Raw genomic sequence first — 20,171 nt, 5'->3', positions numbered from 1 at the left:
CTCTACACTGCGTCACAATCTCAAAGTAGATAAGACAATCCTATCGAACTGTATTCCAGCTCAGCTGCTGCTTTTTATAGCCTTTGTTTCCCAAACCAAATCACCCTTGTTTCTTCTCTCCCAAACACCCTGCTTACCAACTCACCCCTACCTTCTCTCCTTTCAGGGACATCAACTGTATGCTCCCCTCTCCCTCACCCACTGTATGTAATCCATCACTCATCCTAGAAACTTTTACTTCCCAGCCTCCCAGTCCTCTCCCCTCATTCCAGAGTTCTCTAACCATCTACGTGATCCACCCACACTCTCGCTCACCTGCTCAGTCTGCCCTATCCTGCATTTCATAACCAAATGCAAGAGAATGTGCCTTTCTTTTTTAAAACACTTAAAAAATGTAGCCTTAGTGGTTCTGCTAGCCTACTTTTCAGAGAATAGATGCTAGTTCCCGCCCCTCCCCCCTCCACTTTTTTTTTTTCAGTTAAGAAGGGAAAAGCATACTTTGTCCTTCCCCACACAAAAGTACTCAGAGCTTGTCTATTAGCTTCACACTCCCCAATAATATTAATACAATGTCTCCTTCCTATTTCTTATCATATTGATGTTTTTGAAGTGGCTGCCACCATTGCTGGCTCACTGACTAGTCTCATTAAAGACTTACACAGTAGGTTATGTCCTTAGTTTGGAATCTTAATTGCAATTCTGAGACAAGAGAAGATGACGACCTGGACATCTTGTGATATAAATTTAAATATGCCTTGGATCCATCATAAAACACATTTAGTAATGACTTTGATGACAGAACAATTTGATTGTAAGCTATTTAAGGCTTATCAGACATGGACAACAAATCTAATGGTTACCAAAGGGGAAAGGTAGGTAGGGGTAGGGATAAATTAGGAGGTTGAGATTCACAGATATAAACTACAATAGATAAAATAGATAAGCAACAAGCACGGGGAACTCTACTCAGAATCTTGTAATAACCTATAGTGGAAAATAATCTGAAAAATCTGAATAATCTGAAAAAATAAATATATAAAATGGATCACTTTGTATACCTGAAACTAACAGTACTGTAACCCATCTATACTTCAACAACGTAACCATTTTTTTTTAATGGGGGTATAGTTGCTTTCCAGTATTGCTGGTTTCTGCTGTGCAACGAAGTGAATCAGCTCTGTGTACACATATATCCCCTCCTCTTGGACCTCCTTCCCACCTCATCCCTTCCCACCCATCGTGGGCATCACAGAGCGCTGGGCTGAGCTTCCAGTACTGTTAGAGCAGGTTCCCACTGGTGAGCTGTTTTACACATGGCAGTGTATATGTGCCAGCTCCAGCCTCCCAAGTCATCCTGCTCCTGCTTCCCTCCCATTCGCAGGTCTGTCCTCTGTCTCTATTCCTGCCCTGAAAATAGGTTCATCTGTACCATTTTTCTAGATTTCGCATATATGGGTTAATACACAATATTTATTTTTCTGACTTACTTCACTCTGTATGACAGTCTCTAGGTCCATCCACATGTCTATAACTGACCCAATTTTGGCCGAGTAACTTAATGACTAATATTCCAATATGTATATGTACCACATCTTTTTTATTCATCTGTCGACAGATATTTGGAGAACAGTATGGAGGTTTCTTAAATTAAAAATAGAACTAGCATATGACCCAGCAATTCCACTACTGGGCATACACCCTGAGAAAACCATAGTTCAAAAAGACACATGTACCCCAAAACAATCTTTTTAGATGTTAGATTATACCTTACTAGCTTGAGAAATACCCTTTTAGTTTTGTCCCTGAGAGGAGCAGTGGGTCTAGTGAGTGAGCCAGATCAAGACAGAATCCTATGGAAGTAGTGTGAATTGAAAATTTTGTACCTTTTGCTGGTAACTCTGGTCCAGTAATGGAAAAATAAAATTGAGGAGGGAGGAATGTGTAATCTGGTTTGACTGTCTACACTGTCTTACCAGATAATTGCTTGATACCTTCACTTTGCCCTAGTATTCAAAGTGTTAGTTGCTCAGTCATGTCTGACTCATCGCAGCCATGTGGACTGTAGCCCACCAGGCTCCTCGGTCCATGGAATTTTCCAAGCAAGAATACTGGCGTGGGTTGCCATTCCCTTCTCCAGGGGATCTTCCCTACCCAGGGATTGAACCCAGGTCTCCTGCATTGCAGGCAAGTTCTTTACCACCTGAGCCACCAGGGGGGTTGCTTTTTGCTCTAGTGGACATCACCTAAGAGCAGTTTCTGGCTGACCTCCCGTGGTCTGTTTTTGTTCCCAGTGATCTGTGGACAGTCAGCTACACCACAGTTAAGATTTCACACCATGGCTGGTAAATAAATAGGAGAGCTGTTGTGATGCTTGAATTTATGGAGGAGAGAAAGAAGAGTCAAGAATTTGTATTCAAGATTAACACCTCGTATGGCAGGTGGTTGCAGCAGATAATCCAGAGCATACAGAGAAACTACAAATTTAGAAATACTAGGACAGCCACTTAAATAGTATTTGCATACCTTGAGTTTGTGGTACTGGAAGGATGTTTAGGTAGAGGTGTTCAATATATAGGGAAATATGTATAAGGAGGGCTTCCCAGGTGGCATGAGTGGTAAAGAGGCCACCTGCCAATGCAAGAGATGCAAGAGATGCGGGTTTGATCCCTGGGTTAGGAAGATCCCCTGGAGGAGGAAATGGCTCCCTACTCCAGTATTCTTGCCTGGAAAATTCCATGGGAAGAGGCACAGCAGATGTGAATATAGTAGTGTGAGAGAAAAACAAAACAAAACAAAAAAATGCCTTGCTTACTTATTCTGTTGTTACTTCCATGAGCATCCATTGCCATAGCAACACATTAAGCCTCCTTTCTTACATCTCTAGTCAGTAAAGTGGCATAACCAGCATCAAGTATTGAAACTCACAGGAGGTATTAACAATAACATTGCATTTAACAAGACAACATAATAAACAGATCCACCTACTAAATTTACCTAGTGGAGCATCTGTTTCCAGGAAGTACAAAATGCCTTTTAGAGCTTGTTCTCATTTCTGTTTATCTCGCCATGGGGAATGTACAATTCAAGTATCAGCTTCCTTTGCAGGAGACTGAATGATCTCTGCCCAATAAGTTGAGGAGGGAATCAGGATACAAAGCTGGGTTCTTTGTTTCTCTCTCAGTCAAGCATCCTTCATCAATCCTCATTGCCTTTGCTGAGGAATTGATTTATCTCCCCCAAACTGGAATCCAAAAACAAGTGAAATCTCCTAGAGCTCTGTGTTCCAATATATAGTCAGGTGTGACCTTTGAGTACCTGAGATGTGGTTGGCCCAATTTAGATACATTGCAAATACAAAGTATACACCAAATCCCAAGTATTTAGCACAGGAAAAAATAATGTAAGATATATCCTTAACAAGAGATTGCAGAATGTTGATTATGTTGACTGCAGATTAAAATGATAATATGTTGAATATAATAGGTTTCCTCTTATTTTATAAATGTGCTTACTAGAAAATTTAGAATAGCACACATAGCTCAAGTTTGTGGCTCACAATCTATCTCTATTGGGCAGCAGTGCTCTGGGGGCTGAAAGCAGTCACCCATCCAGGAGTGATGACTCACCTCCTTCCCCCTGAAAAGCTCTTCTTCTCACTCTCTCCTCCATGTTCCTTCTCCTCTCTGCTTCCTTGTCGTTTATTTTGATCTTTATTGCTATGTTTTCCCCTTCTTTTTTCTCGTTCTCTCCTTGAGATTTGGGATAAAGAGAAAGGAGAAGGTGGTTAGAGAGAAAGAGAGGAAGAAAGAGGATGATGAAGCAGGAAGTGGACTGTGGTTCTGGGTCTTAATTCTGTATACAGATGTCCATCCTTCTTCAAAGTTGGCTCTAGAGAACTGAAAAGGAGGCAACCATGATTTTCAGCAACTCCTCTTCTTATTCTCAGAAGCAGACATCTTTAACCACCATACTTCCCTGGTGGTGGTTTAGTCACCGAGTCGTGTCCGACTCCATGGACTGTAGCCCACCAGGCTCCTCTGTCCATGGGATTCTCCAGGCAAGAATACTGGAGGGGGTTGCCATTTTCTTCTCCCCAAACTTCCCTAAGAAGACCTAATAACGTTCCTTCTTTTCCTTCCTTCACCCGCTTCTCAGTTTGTTCACCATCTGTCAGAACTCTGAAGGCGGAAGTATATGCTGGGACTTGAGAACAGAAACCTCCACTGCCGCTCTAGCATCCTCTTTACACTTGCTTTCAGACCTCCGAACTAAGGGCTCCAGTTCCATTGATGCTCCCACCGTCCCTCCTCAACTGCCTCAACCCGACTGTCACTTGCCCCCTGCTTCAGACCCATAACACCACTGCCTATATTTTTGTGTTGTCTAGGTACCCTGCTCTACCGCAGACATTGCGGTGCTGTTCTCAAATGTATGTGGTGTGTTATATTTGCACCAACAAAACACTTTGAGAGAGGATGAGGTCTACATTTATGAAATGGGGAATGTGCAAAAGTGTCCCTGATTGAGCTAGAAAATGAATGCTTCAGACTATAAACGCATTGCACTTTGTTAGAATCTGATTACGGTATTTATCATCTGTGTTGTTATTTGAAAGATTTAAAGCTGTTTGAAAATTACCATTATTAAAAATACACATATACATGTGTATAAAATACATACACATATACATGTATAAAAATACACATTTACATGTATGTAAATTTGTAGAGCAAATTTACATACATACTGTTCTCACAATTCTGTGAAATTGGTAATAAACTCTCCATTTGATAGATGAGAGTCTAAGTTTCTGTGGTTTCCCAAGGTTTTATAGAGAATAGTGGACAAAGTCTGAACTAGAACACAGATCTCTCTGGACTCCACATCTAGCCACATCTTTTCTCGATTATATAGTAGAAATTTCAAATGAATCTTCTTGTGTGCATTGGTTCTGACCCTGGGGTTTAGGCACTGAAACTGATAAAATGCTTCTCTGTTACTCATCCCACAAGTCACAATGGGGCTGGTGGAGTCTCACCATTTGTGATGAGAGGTCACCGGACTTGATCCATATGGAACTAATACCTCTCAGAGGGTAATGGGTTAAACAGTTCAGCTGCTGAACTATTAGCACAGAGTAAAAATTTTATTTGATAAACAATACTGAAAATCTAGGCCAAATTCTCAAAACACAACAGGCAAAAAAGAAAAATGCTACAATAAGCACAAACTTAACACAAACTGCAATAGTTAATATTAAAAGTCTTTGTGGGCTTTCCTGGTGGCTCACAGTAAAGAATCTGCCTGCAATGCAGGAGACCCTGGTTCAATCCCTGGGAGAGAATGATTCCCCTGGAGAAGGAAATGGCAACCCACTCCAGTATCCTTGCCTGGGTAATCCCATGGACAGAGGGGCCTAACAGGCTACATACAGTCCATGGGGTCACAAAGAGTCCGACACAACTGAGCAACTAACACAAACACACACACACAAATGTCTTTTTATATAATTTGATTCTCATACACATCATTTTATAAATATACACACAATGGAAAAATCTCCATTTCTAGTGGCTTATATAATAAGTACTTGAAAGTTATTAAGTACTTGGTAGTTATTTTTTCTTGCCTATCCCTGTATTTTTTCCCCACCTAACCCTCAGCAGAGTTGGAAATAGGTATTCCGGTCACTAAGGGAACGCGAGCAGAGCCTGGCCAATCAGAGTTCCCCATTCACTCCTGAGTATGCGGTAATCGGCCCAAGGGTGATCATGTGAGCCATGAAAGACCAATGAAGGCTTTTCCCTGTAACAAGCCGTTTGAAAATGAAGCTCAATTTACGTTGTACTTACTCAACGGAGGAGCCTGGTAGGCTGTAGTTCATGGGGTCGCTAAGAGTCGGACACGACTGAGCGACTTCACTTTCACTTTCCTGCATTGGAGAAGGAAATGGCAACACACTCCAGTGTTCTTGCCTGGAAAATCCCAGGGACGGGGGACCCTGGTGGGCTGCCGTCTATGGGATCGCACAGAGTCGGACACGACTGAAGCGACTTAGCAGCAGTACTCAACCCTGAGGAGCCAGACCACGTCTTCCCAGCACCCTTGAGAAGCCTTTCCACAGACTGAGGCTAAGCAGGGACAGGTAACAGGAAGCTTCGTGGAGGAGAAAAGAAAGGAAAAGCCTGGTGATGTGAGTCCCCGTTCTAGCCTCTGGTCTCTGGACCCTGCAGTAATTCCTTTGAGCCTGTGAACTACCCCTAGAACAATCAGAGGTACACAGATCAGTAAATTATATCCTTTCCTCAAGGTGTTCAGTCTGGGGAGATGAAAGAACCTGCCGGCTCTGGGAAGGAGGCTGTGGCAGGCACCCTCCCTAGTTGTAGATAAGGTGACACAAGGAACATTTGAACTTTAGGAGGGAAGAGTGGAGGGACTCCAGCGTGACTTCAGATGTCAGGCCTCCTCTCTTCCTCTTGGTTGAGCCAGAGGAACTTTCTCTGTCTTAGAAGGATATTTTCCTAAACCCAGAAGCTGGTGACCAGGAATGAGATGTGGTGTCAGGGAAAGGAAAAATGAGGGAAAATTTATAAGAGATGAAAGAAAGAACTGCTATGTAGAATTTAATTCAACAAACCCTCATTTTTTTCTAGGCCTGAGGGATTCATTAGTAAATGACAATAGAAAAAGTCACTGCCATCAAACCTGTTATATGTTATAATATCAGATGGGATAAATTCTGTAAAGAAACTGTCTTGACTGTTAGTCAAGGAAGGTCTATCTAAGGAGGCTTTTAAGTCAACGCCTGAAGGAAAGAAGAAGAAAGGTAAAATCTGGAGACAAAAGTATTCTCAGGAAAGGAAACAGCTAAGGCAGAGGTCAAAAGAGGGGAGAAATTTGGTGTATTTGAAGAACAAAAAGTGAGTTTGTATGACTAGAAGGCAATAACATAGAGTACAGGATATTTTAACTTCACCATTGATGACACAAGCTAGATAATTTAAAGAAGATGTCAACTTATTAATCAGAGGTAATATGAAATCTCTCCATACTTGAGAATCAACAGAAAAAATAAATGTATAAGATCTATAGAAACAAAACTGTAAAACACTCTTGTAAGAGAAAAAAAAATTATGGACAAATGAAGAGGCACAATGTGTGGGGAAGACTTTGTATCAGAAGAGTTTAAGTTCTCCAAAGTTGATCTGTAGTTCTAATATGATTCCAATAAAAATACCAAGAGGATCTTGTTCTTGCACTAGACAAGGTGATTATAAATGCATAAAAAACAAGCAAAAAGAGAGGGACAAAAAGGTAATGAACAAGGACCTACTGTGTAGATAGCGAACTCTGTTTGCTGCTAAGTTACTTCAGTCGTGTCTGACTCTGCGCTACCCCATAGACGGCAGCCCACCAGGCTCCCCAGCCCCTGGGATTCTCCAGGCAAGAACACTGGAGTGGGTTGCCATTTCCTTCTCCAATGAATGAAAATGAAAAGTGAAAATGAAGTCGCTCAGTCGTGTCCAACCCTCAGCGACCCCATGGACTGCAGCCTTCCAGGCTCCTCCGTCCATGGGATTTGGGAAAAGAATTTGAATGTAATTGAATCACTTTGCTGCACACCTGAAACTAACACCATATTGTTAATCAAGTATGCTCCAATAGAAAATAAAATTTTTTTAAATAAATAGACTCTTAAAAATGAGAGTAGTCCTGTAAATTATTAAAACATAAGTCAAATAGGTATAGAAGTGTGATAAAAGTTCAAGAATAGATATTGATGAACTCACTAATACAAACAAATGGGATAATTCATGTAATAAGAGTGGTATCTTAAATTAATGGGAAAAATATTAAGAATTAAAAGGTACTGGGATAACTGGACAGCCATCGAGAAAAATATAAATTGGATATAAACTAATACTCTATACAAGAATAAATTCCAAATGGATAAAATTCCAAATGATTTAAACATATCTACAAGAAGGAAACTCAAAAGTTACTAGGAAAAAGCCTGAGAATTATTTATAATCATGAGAAGTCTTTCTAATTAAAATATGATCTCTTGTAACTTTAAAATAATAGTCATAGTTTTTCAATCTTTTAAACTCCTGCTAAAACCACTATAAGAAAAGAAAAAGGACAAACTAAGAAATTTGTAACCTTATCACAAAGGGCCCATTTGACATAGTAAGACTGTCAATCAACAAAGACCAGCAATCTATAGAAAATTGAATCATCTATTTACCATTTCCCACTTCAACATTTTTAAAATATTTAAATATATTTTCAAAAGATTTAATAAAATAAAAAAATTTTAAATATAGATTATTCTCTCTACTGTTTGGGTATAATTCATTAAAGATTATTGCACATAAGTACTGACTTCTGTGAATGGATATTTTTGTAGAAACTGATAAATTGTCTGTTTCATAGCTGAGTTCACACAGTATGAAAATTAGTGCATGAACTAGTAAGATAGAAAATTGATCCATGAACTGACAAAGCAAATCATAACCAGAGGTAGCTGTAGAAACTTAAAACACATTACACAACCAGGGAAATTTTCCTTCTTCATCCTAAACAGTTAAATTGATGGAAATTTCAGGAAAAGTTTTAGATTTCAGTAATAGCATAAAATTGGATATTTAGAAAAGCGTATTTAGTTCTTAAGAGGCAAGTTGATCCCAGCTGACTTTGGGGTTCTTGAAAAATAAAGCACTAAACTAGATGTCAGATAACCTAGACTCAAAATCTGTCTGTGAGGACCAATATGACACTTGAACACAAAATAATTTGGGTTCTCACCAGTAACCCAAATATTTAGCATAGGTTCTGGCACCAAAAAAAAAAAAAAAAACAATTCTAGTTCCTTCTATATCTTTCTCATTCTGATCATGGTTTTCCTTATATGATTATCTCTCCAAGACTGTAAGCAAACTGAAGCATGTATATTGCTTACTCAATTGATACTGGTTACCCACTTGATATTAGTTACCCACTTCATTCCATTGCATCAAGGAAAAAAGAAAAGATCACATGATTTAAACAAGAGGAAGTATTCTTTTCCTCTCACACTAAAAAATGTCCTGGGCTGGTATGACAGCTCTTTCACTGTCATCACAGATGCCACACCTAACATCCCACTCACCATCCTAGTACAGCCTCTGTTCTCAAGGTTACCTCATGGTCCCAGGTAGCTGCCAGAGCTCCAGCTATCAAACCCAGTCTCCATGCCATATGAGTAAAAGAAGACAAACACCAAAGAGTATGTGTTGTATGTGTCGATTATCAATGTATTGCCTCTCAGCTCTAAATCTTCTTCCCCCTATTTTGTGATACTGATGCTTGGACCCATAAATGCTCTCCTTTGCCTGTTCATTCAATATTAGGCTTGTCAATAAATGGTTCTGCAGATCTGTAGCAGGCAGAAGGAGCTTCCCTTCCTAGTTACAGGATACTGTTTTGGATATGTATGGAAGCTGGAGGATTGGCATGGGGTGGCCTGGTAGTACTCACATCAGTGGTCCTCACAGACCCACATAGGTCTGTGTCCTCCACCAGGGGCAAACCACTTGTCTGGGCAAGTTCTAGCCTATAGCTTCTAGCAAAGTTCTTAGCTACCAGCAGGCTGCCTGCTCCCCTGAGACCTCAACTCCCTCCAACCAGGTCTGAATTTCAGGGGTGAGAGGAGAGCATTCTTTAAATTCCTGATGTCTTTCTTAATCATCCCAAGTCCTAGAGGTAGTAGCTGACATTTACTACTTTGTAATCCTTAGCATCTTATTTTGCCCATCTTCGTGGTTAACTATCTTTTAATCATTAATTCTTTACATTAATTTTTCCCTGTTCAAATTACTGGTGTGCTTTCTTTCTCCTGATGGGACCTTGCCTGATTGACTATATGATTCCACTTATATAAACTCAAAAATCAGGCAAACTAATCCACAGTGATAGTGGTTACCTCTGGAAAGATTACTGACTAGGATGGTCATAAGGGAACTTTCTAGGGTGCTGGAAATTCTTTATATTTTAATCTGGGTAATGGTTTCATGAGTGTACGTACATGGAAAAATCAAATAACCTATATGATTAAGATCTGTACCCCGTCTATATAAATTATTCCTCAATATGGGGGCAAAAACCTATGTTGCAAGCTAGAAGAGGAGTTAAAGAAATGGATTTAAAACAAAACTCTTTACAGAGGAACCAATGCCTCTTTAAGCAGTTTCCCAGTAGTATTACACTGCCGGTATCTGAATACCATGGGCCTGAACAAAACCATATGGCCATAACTAGCTGCAGAGACGGTAAGTGACAGTATGCTTTGCTCAATATCAGAGTTCTATTAGGTAAGGAAAAAGGAAAGAATGGATGCTGGTGTAGGCAACTAGCAGTCTCTGCCACAACAGATACTATATTAAATTTGCTAAATTTAATTGATAAATTTTCATGATAGCCATGGGATTAAGCCTTGGGGAGTGTATGTAAATAAATGAATAAATAAATCCATGGAAGCATGATTTAGCATTTTTTATACTACAACATCCTACCCTTCCATTACAGTTGGGCATCATTATAAACTAAACTGGCAAGGCCCTGTTATCTTGGAGCTTACATTCTAGCACTTGGCACTCAGCTGACCAAAAAAAAAAAAAAAGTTTGTTGAATAAATGAATAATAGGGAATGGATGAATGAATGGATAATACTTGTTTCAATGGGAATAAAATTACCTAGGGAAATGCCACTATAGCCATCATCTTGAAAAGTGCATCTGCCTCACTGGGAAGAAGTGAGTTATCCTTGGAAGTCTGGTAGACCTGATACATCATATAAGAAAAGGTTTAGAAAACTATAAATCACCCCAAAGGGGTGACTTCCAAGGGGAGGCCAGAGCTGCAGTCCCTCTTCTGGGAGAAGAGATCCATGTGTCACCTCTTTCAGAACCCAGCTGGAATTTGAGGTCTCCCAGACATACGGCTTTAAATATAATGATTACAGAAGGACACCAACTAAAATGCACAGTAACCAAATTCCAGGAAAAGGCATGCTGCCCCTGAGAGATAAGGAAGCTTTCATAAATCAAGGCTTGTCAGGGAACAGTTTGCCTTGGATGAGATCTCCAGGCCTCATCCAAGTATAGAGGCAGCAGGCTCTGTGCCTCTTGCTGGGCCTCCTGAGACCCTTTTTGGGCTCTTATCATGGGGCAGCACACATACACAAAGTTCCTTTAATTTCAAGAGCTGAATTGGACAAGACCCACGGCCTGCCTTACGAGTGAGACATGAAGACTTTCCCAAGGGGTGGATATCACTAGAGAGGGCAGAGTAGGGGCAGAATTTTGAGGGACGAATGTTCACAAGATGATGGGGAAAGAAGAGAGAAGCAGCCAGAGTCGCAGTTGTTTCCAATGCCAGCAGCACATAATTCAAGAGAAAAGCCTGGGCAATAGATTCATCAAAGGGCATTAGAATGGGAATACATAGGCACTGGCTACCTGATCTTTTTACAGTGGTAATGAAGTCCTGTACGGGGACTAGTGTTTCTAAATCAAAGAGTTAAATGAAAAAAATAGATAAAGAGAAGAGGGCTGTTGTTTCCTTGTTGTGTTAACTATGAGCAGTGACCTCTCCAAACCCAAGTTTTGTTGACCATGAAATGGAGGATTACAATACATAACATGCGTGGACACCAAAATAAGAACATTCCTTGGAGGACGATTAAGCTTTATCTGCCAGAGAGGTACTCATCCTTAAAAGAACATTTCCATGAATCATAAATCATAAATTATATTGCCATTTCCCATCTGGAAATCAGAAGTTTTCATAGGCAGTAGCTTTTAACAGGTGCCCTGCATATAATTTTTGTTCAAGCCAGACCTTCTGTACATTTAGTCAATTCATTCTGTAACAAGACGGAAATGTTCCTATAATAATGCCCAACTGTAATAGAGGGTTTTGTAATAGAATGCTATAGTATAAAGAATCCTGAATCATACTTCTATGCATTTATTTATTCACTTATTTACATGTACTCTGACTCATTCTAAAAAAAAAGAATTTGAGGTGATTTACAGCAGAAACACAATAACATGATAAAATATAAAAATTAAAAAAAAATACTGTACCAAGACAAAGATAAATTAGAAGAGTGGGTCATGACATGAGGAAAATAAAACAAAGAGATGTATTCTGTAAGGGATTACACAGATGCTATAATTTTTTTTTCTGAATGAGTTTTTCTGAAACAAATACAAAGAAAGAGAAGGACAGTTACATCATTCTCCTTATTATCTGAAGGGAAAAAATAAAAACCATACTATTTCCTCAGAAGGACAAGGAATTCAACGATCTGAATTATAGAATGAGCTATATCTTGGGTAATCCATCCAACATTTGTGGGTATCCCTGAGTCTTTATAAAGTAAGGAACTGGAGAGCTTGACCAGGTGACTAAGTTCTAGCTAACGGAAGAGGAAGTGATACTTGTCCCTTCCAGATCAAACCTTCCTTGGGTGACCTTCTTTGTCTTCCCCTCAGCAGGCTGCAAGTTAATCCTCAGAGATTCCCAGGTTGGGTTCTGCAGTAAACAGACTCTGAGTGGATTGCTTAATAGGAAAAGCCTAGGGAAAAATAGCTGTGGAAGGAAAGGCAAAAGCAGGATCGGGCAGAGGGCAAGTCAAGCTATGAAACAGACCTGATGCCAGCTTTGGCTGAGCACGTGGGATCTTAGAAGCTAAAGCAGCCCCATCTGGTGGTCAGCTCCTGTTGAGCTGAAGTGGTTAATACACCTACTACCATCAAGCCTGGAATGTGGACTACTCTAGAAGGTAACCCTGGGTAAGATCACCAGACATCTGAAGACAATTCCTCCTTTGAAGGGGGTCTGACTGGTGCGTCTTGACATCTACATTCACAGGGTGACCTTCAAAGTCACAAACTAAACAGGCCTGAGTCCAGCAGGATGTCCCTGCTCTTCACTCTGTTACACTGAACCATCTTACTGTTAAGGTGTATCTGTTACAACAGCTAGTATTGTGTTACTTAAAACACACATGCGTGTGCACACACACAATCTTTAGACATGCCTAACACTTGAATAAAAGAACCAAGTATACAGTGCCTCTGTACTAGAATGGATATTCCTACTTCTTTAAATTGAGAGTTAATGTAGAGTCTGAACAGAACTGTGAAGTTGGCAGAATTTGTCTTCATGGCCTCAGTTTTTGTTCTGTGACTGTCCCATCCGCCCACACCTGCTACAGCCACTCTCCAACTTACTTACTTCAATAAACCAAATTTGTACCTTCATGTTCCTTACACTTGCTGCTTTTGAAAAATCTCCTTTTATTACATCCATATACTCAGCACTACTTCTAATAGAAGTTACAGTGAGCATTTTTCCCCCTGGGGAAAATGCATTCTTAGACCCAGAAATAAAGGGATATAACCACTATATGTAATTTCACACATACACCGTGGGACATAAGGAAAATTTGGGGATATTAGGAACCCAACCAAACTACCAGGAGGGAATATAGCTGTTTTTTAAGATCAGCTCTCTGTAACTATTAATACATGGCTCCAAGGCTGAGTCCTATATGGCCTTAGGTTATACCAGACTAGAAATTAAAAGGTGATCAGGAGACCCAGTTCGATCCCTAGGTCAGGAAGATCCCCTGGAGAAGGAAATGGCAACACACTCCAGTATTCTTGCCTGGAGAATTCCATGGACAGAGGAGCCTGGCAGGCTGCAATCCATGAGGTCACAAAGAGTTGGACACAACTGAGTGACTAACACACAACTTATAATACTTACCCACTTTTATCTCAGAGGAAACTTGTAGTAATTCTCAAATAATCTTTCCATAGTCTTCTGGTTTGATCCCTCATCACTGTGTCCACTGTCCAAGAACCGTTGAGAAGCAAGTCTTAGCTCTGCAGCCAGTCATGCCAAGGAGGAGGCTGCTTTCATCGCAGGGTTGCTGTTGCCTGACTTGCCTGGAGGTGTCAGTGTGGAGCACACGAGCAGCGTGTTCTCTAGGTTGGAGCCGCTGTTCCAGACAGAAGGATGGAGAAAGCTCCTCCCACTGCCTGGGTCAGAGTCCCAGGTCAACTCAGACATTTTAACTTCATATCCAGAAGAATTCCCTGTGGAAAAAAAGAGCACCTCATGAGAAGCCACATGGATTTAAGGTATATCCCCTCTCTCAATGGATCAGTTCAGTCCAGTTGCTCAGTCGTGTCCGACTCTTCGCAACCCCATGAACTGCAGCACGCCAGGCCTCCCTGTCCATCACCAACTCCCAGAGCTTACTCAAACTCATGTCCGTGGAGTCAGTGATGCCATACAAAACCATCTCATCCTCAGTCGTCCCCTTTTCCTCCTGTCTTCAATCTTTCCCAGCATCAGGCTCTTTTCAAGTGAGTCAGCTCTTCACATCAGATGGCCAAAGTATTGGAGCTTCAGCATCAGTCCTTCCAATGAATATTTAGGACTGATCTCCTTTAGGATGGACTGGTTGGATCTCCTTGCAGTCTAAGGGACTCTCAAGAGTCTTCTCCAACACCACAGTTCAAAAGCATCAATTCTTGGGCACTCAGCTTTCCTTATAGTCCAACTCTCACATCCATACATGACTACTGGAGAAACCATACAACAGTTTTCAATTCTTGGAATTAGGTCGGCCGGGCTGACCTATACTGGGCCATGAGAGGGAACTACTCTCTGGGAGAGATGCCAAGCTATCTTCTTCAACTAATTTTGTCAGTACAGAATGAAGTCTCTCATTCTCATCTCACTAAAAACCTTCATTCAAATTGATTCCTGGCAACCACCCTACTAGACCATGGCCAAACACATCTAAATCCCAGGTTAGAGTTCAGTTGGGACTCCCACTACTTAGACAAAGTAGATTTTCAAAACAGAGTGGGAATAATAATAATATCAATATATTAACAGCTAACATTTATTGAGGGCTAACTATGTACCAAACACTGTGCTAAGTGCTTCTCAAGCAATTTTCTGATTTAACTACTGTCAAAAAATGCAAGAGATATTATTCTTTTCACCATAAAAAAAAGCAAACTGAGGTACAGAGATTTAAGTATTATGTTTAAATTTACAAATCTAGGGATTTGCTGAGCCCAGATACAAACCTTAAACCTTAAGTTTACAACCACTGTTCTCTGCAGATAGGCACAAGCTATTGGCCGTCAAGTCAGCATGCCCTGCTTACAGAATGTGAGCACTCATTTCATAAAGTGTGATTAGATAAAATGTATACAGCTTGGTTAACCCTTCAGGTTTTGTACTGTCTTAAACAGTTACGAAAAAATAAGACTCCATGAAGCCCAGGTAATCAGAAATTCTACCAAGGGCAGAACATCCTTCTGGGAAGTTTGCTGTGTGATTAAAGGCACCAATATTCACTCTCTGTTGTTTCATAGAATCTGAACATCATTTAGGTGCAAAGTCTTTTGACTCTCCGGGAGACCCTAATACAAAGGATGGGTAACTGAGTAAAGGGAAAAAAAATGTTTCTGAAGAGACAAGGGGATAGGAAGATAGCAGGGAGGGATTGGGTAATCAAGAGGGGGATTGTCCAAGATAAACTCCGTTGTCTAGCTCAGGCCAAGCCCTATTCCTGGATATGTATCAGGCCTCTCATAAGTACTCACGTATTTATAGCTTACTGGTTTCCCTAGCTGCTGTCAATTCCCAAACTGTGTGACATCTGTTCTTGATCCCTCCTCCTCCTTCATGCTATCTTGCTATTTCCCTCCCTACAACACCCTTAATATTGTAATATTGGTCAGTTTTTGCTGTCGCAATAAATAGCCCTCAAAATCAATGACTTACACAACAAGTATGTATTATTTCTTGCTCACATGACATGAGGGTTGCATGTGGACTATGGTTTGACTGGGCTCCATGTGTCTCCTTATTTGGGGATACGTGACTATTAGCTATTAATACCATCTGGCCCACGTTGTTTTCATGGTGGAGGACAGAAAAGAAACAGAGCTATTCCACGAATAATTAAAGCTTTTGCTCAAAGTCCTATTTGTCATGCTGGCTAACAATCCATCGGCTTAAGCCAGGGACTATATATACCTCATTTAGTGTAGTGGCAGTGGTGGGAGGCACAGCAAAGGTGGGGAGGGGATGAATAATTCTGAATAAATAATAAGGCCGACACTAATAGAGTCTCCTCCAATTTCTCTCACCATGTCTATACAGTCACAGAACACAGTTCTCCTCTGTCTCACCCTCTCAAAATGCTGAGTGCTCTAGACCAGAAGTCCCCAACCTCAGGATCTAATGCCTGATGAGCTGAGGTGCAGCTGATGTAATGAAGTATACAATAAATGCAATGGGGCTGAGTCATCCTGAAGCCATCCCCCCACTGCCCGCTCCCAGTGCACTGAAAAGCAGTCTTCCACGAAACGGGTTCCTGGTGCCAAAAAGCTTGGGGACCTTTGCTCTAAGCTCCTGTCCTTACTGCTTTTCCATTTTCCCTCTACATGTTGTCCTAGAGCCAGCCTGCCCAGCTACCAATAGCCTCACCACTGTATTTTCAGCACCACTTGTCTCCTTGATCTCAGACACATATTTTCTGTATAGTATGAAAGTGAGAGTGAAGTCGCTCAGTCGTGTCCGACTCTTTGCGACCCCACCAGGCTCCTCCATACATGGAACTTTCTAGGCAAGAGTACTGGAGTGGGTTGCCATTTCCTTCTCCAGAATATACTGTATACCTCTACCAAAATATCCTTCCAGTCCCACAAACTCAAGATATGCAAATACAATTTGATTATCTATCCTGATACTCCCTAAATTTGTGTTTTCCCTGATGCTCTGAATTGTCTGCTGCAACCACTTGCCCGGCTAGATGTCAATCTTGAATACAAATTCTTGACTCTTCTTTCTCTTCTCCATAAATTCAAGCATCACTGCAGCCTCCTATCAGTCTGTCCCACTCCTTGTCACGCCTGTCCTGGTCCATGCCCTTATTATCCTGTCAGCAGTGAAGCACTGTAACAGGCTTCCAACCAGCCTCCCTTTCTCCAGCTTCTCTCAATTCCAATTCTTCCTCCTTGGATCTATTGGAATGATCTTCCTAAAGCATAAAATAATTATGATCTTTCCCAGGTGATGGCTCTTCAGTAGCCCTCCACCAATTCAAACTATTGGAACCACAGGATTCCATGGAGGAAGCTTATGGACCAACAGAGTGGGAAAGAGTGGGAATTTGTTCATTTCTTTCTCTTAATTTAGCCACAGAAGGTCTGTTTTATGGGTAGACACCCTACACTATTGAATAAAGGATTCCTGAAATATCAAACCGATGGACAAGCAAAGCACTTTGACAATCCCTCACCTGTAAAAATTAAGCAAATTTCTTAAAGTTGTACACCACATAGTCAGACTTCAGTCTTCTTTTCTAACTATTTCCTGCCACTTCTATCCTCCAAAGCATACCTCATTTATATTGTTTTCTACCAGGACACCAGCCACACTGAAATATTCAATGTAGCTCTCTTGGCCAGAAGTATTATCTCCTTTTCTTCAATTCTACCAGTCAGTCAGTTCAGTTCAGTCGCTCAGTCATGTCCGACTCTTTGCAACCCCATGAATTGCAGCATGCCAGGCCTCCCTGTCTATCACCAATTCCCAGAGTTCACCCTAACTCATGTCCATCGAGTTGGTGATGCCATCCAGCCATCTCATCATCGTCCCCTTCTCCTCCTGCTCTCAATCCCTCCCAGCATCAGAGTCTTTTCCAATGAGTCAACTCTTTGCATAAGGTGGCCAAAGTACTGGAGTTTCAGCTTTAGCATCAGTCCTTCCAAGGAACACCCAGGACTGATCTCCTTTAAAATGGACTGGTTGGATCTCCTTGCAGTCCAAGGGACTCTCAAGAGTCTTCTCCAACACCACAGTTCAAAAGCATCAATTCTTTGGCACTCAGCTTTCTTTATAGCCCAACTCTCACATCTATACATGACCTCTGGAAAAACCATAGCCTTGACTAGACAGACCTTTGTTGGCAAAGTAATGTCTCTGCTTTTGAATATGCTATCTAGGTTGGTCATAACTTACCTTCCAAGGAGTAAGTGCCTTTTCATTTCATGGCTGCAATCACCATCTGCAGTGATTTTGGAGCCCAGAAAAATAAAGTCTGACACTGTTTCCACTGTTTCCCCATCTATTTCCCATGAAGTGATGGGACCAGATGCCATGATCTTCATTTTCTGAATGTTGAGCTCTAAGCCAACTTTTTCACTCTCATCTTTCACTTTCATCAAGAGGCTTTTTAGTTCTTCTTCACTTTCTGCCATAAGGGTGGTGTCATCTGCATATCTGAGGTTATTGATATTTCTCCCGGCAATCTTGATTCCAGCTTGTGTTTCTTCCAGCCCAGCGTTTCTCATGATGTATTCTGCATAGAAGTTAAATAAACAGGGTAACAATATACAGCCTTGATGTACTCCTTTCCCTATTTGGAACCAGTCTGTTGTTCTGTGTCCAGTTCTAACTGTTGCTTCCTGATCTGCATATAGGTTTCTCAAGAGGCAGGTCAAGACAACTTCTATTCTTTTCTCTAACCTCAAACAGAGCCATTTCTAACCTGCCAATTCTCATCACAACCAGCCTAGACAGTCAGCTGTCCCCTCTTTGAGTCTCATAAGCTCCTTTTAAATAATACCCTTTACTCTGCATTGTTGGTTATTTATTTGCTTGGATCTGTATTCCCAAGAAATTGGGAGTTTCTTGAAGATAAAGCTGTGGCTTACTTGTCCTTATATTCTTAGTCCCCTGCCTAGTGTTTAATACAAACCAAACACTCAAATAAAATTTATAAAGGGATTGAATGAAATCAGTGATGATGGTAAAGCACTGTATTCTTAGAGCCCCCAAAAAACATTGGTTGCTTTTTGAATTCTATAGTCTTCCTGCATTATGCACATGGCACCTGCTGCCCTCACTTCTCATCTATGCTCAGGTACTGCCTAATCGTGATGAATGTAACTACTCAATGTAAAATACAGTATTCCTCCTACAACCCAGCACTATGTTTTCTTTAATCTTGCTTTGGTCTTCTTTACTAAATATATCAATATCTGACATTTTATTTGTTTATTTGTGAATCACCTATTGTTCCCTCCTGCAGGCAGGGGACACGTCTGTTTCATCATTCATCTATCATCAGTTCCCAGATCAGTGCTGGGCATGTGGATGTTTGTTAAATAAATGAACAATTAGTAAATTCCTTTTCTGTTTAAACAAGCTTGAGTAGCTTCTGTTTTATGTTAATGTACAGGAGTAATAAAGATTGCTACTCTCCCAGAAGCATAGATATCCTGGAAATACAAGCTGTTGTAGCTTCTAGGATAAAATCTCTAAACAAAGCTAAATCTCTAAACAAGGCATTTTTTTCACTATTAAGTCCATGTAGATTCCTTTGGAAACATTCAATGTTAAGGTGAAATCCTTGTACACTAAAATCATAAGGATTGAAATCAAGGCTATAGTGTTGATCTTCATGGTATCTGGGCTTTAGATGACCTTTCAGAGAAGGCTGACTGATGTCTTAAGGAGGGTAAGTTGATCATCTAGATATCTTTGGTCTAGCGCCCCTCTACAAAGGTTAGAGAACTCAACCTCTCCAAGAAATCAAGTGGTAAAGGCTAGTTTTCTAGATAAAACATACTTGTAATGACTCCCTCCCTTTTCCTCTGTTTCTTTTACTCCTGCCTAACTTGCCTTTGAGTATAATCTCTTCTTGCCTCCCCACTCCATGAAGAATATCTGGGTGTTAGTGTTCCCTCTGGCCCTCTTGGAGTTAGTATACTTCCCTCTAGACATGAGCTGCCCCATAGAGTAGCCACTAACCCCATGTGGCTATTTAAAATTAATTAAAAGCCAATGCAATTAGAATTTTGGTTTTTCGGCAGAACTAGTCACATTTCAAGTGCTCAGTAGTCACCTATGGGTTGATAATTACAGTACCAGACAATACAGGATATTACCTGTTTCCATCATTGCAGGAAGTTCTATTGGATAGGATCCCCCTTCTAGAATCCTGATAATTTAGTACACCTACTTCTCAGTCTTTGCCTCAGATTACAATCCCCATTGCCTTTCCAGCCCCTGGAACTGGTAAT

General features: G+C 40.8%; 1 long non-coding RNA gene across 1 annotated transcript; it reads right to left on the bottom strand.

Annotated features, from left to right (window-relative positions):
- Positions 1–515: 515 nt before the first annotated feature.
- Positions 516–18,442, bottom strand: LOC139186182 (uncharacterized). The gene is made up of 3 exons (XR_011569683.1): positions 18,106–18,442; positions 13,819–14,150; positions 516–3,749 (listed from the first exon to the last, which is right to left on the bottom strand). It is a non-coding gene; the product is annotated as an uncharacterized lncRNA (long non-coding RNA).
- Positions 18,443–20,171: the final 1,729 nt, after the last annotated feature.

This window comes from Bos indicus, chromosome 12, assembly GCF_029378745.1.
Source record: "Bos indicus isolate NIAB-ARS_2022 breed Sahiwal x Tharparkar chromosome 12, NIAB-ARS_B.indTharparkar_mat_pri_1.0, whole genome shotgun sequence".
NCBI lineage: Eukaryota > Metazoa > Chordata > Mammalia > Artiodactyla > Bovidae > Bos > Bos indicus.
The sequence above is the reverse complement of the archived record's forward strand: the minus strand, read 5'-3'. Positions and strand labels throughout refer to the sequence as shown.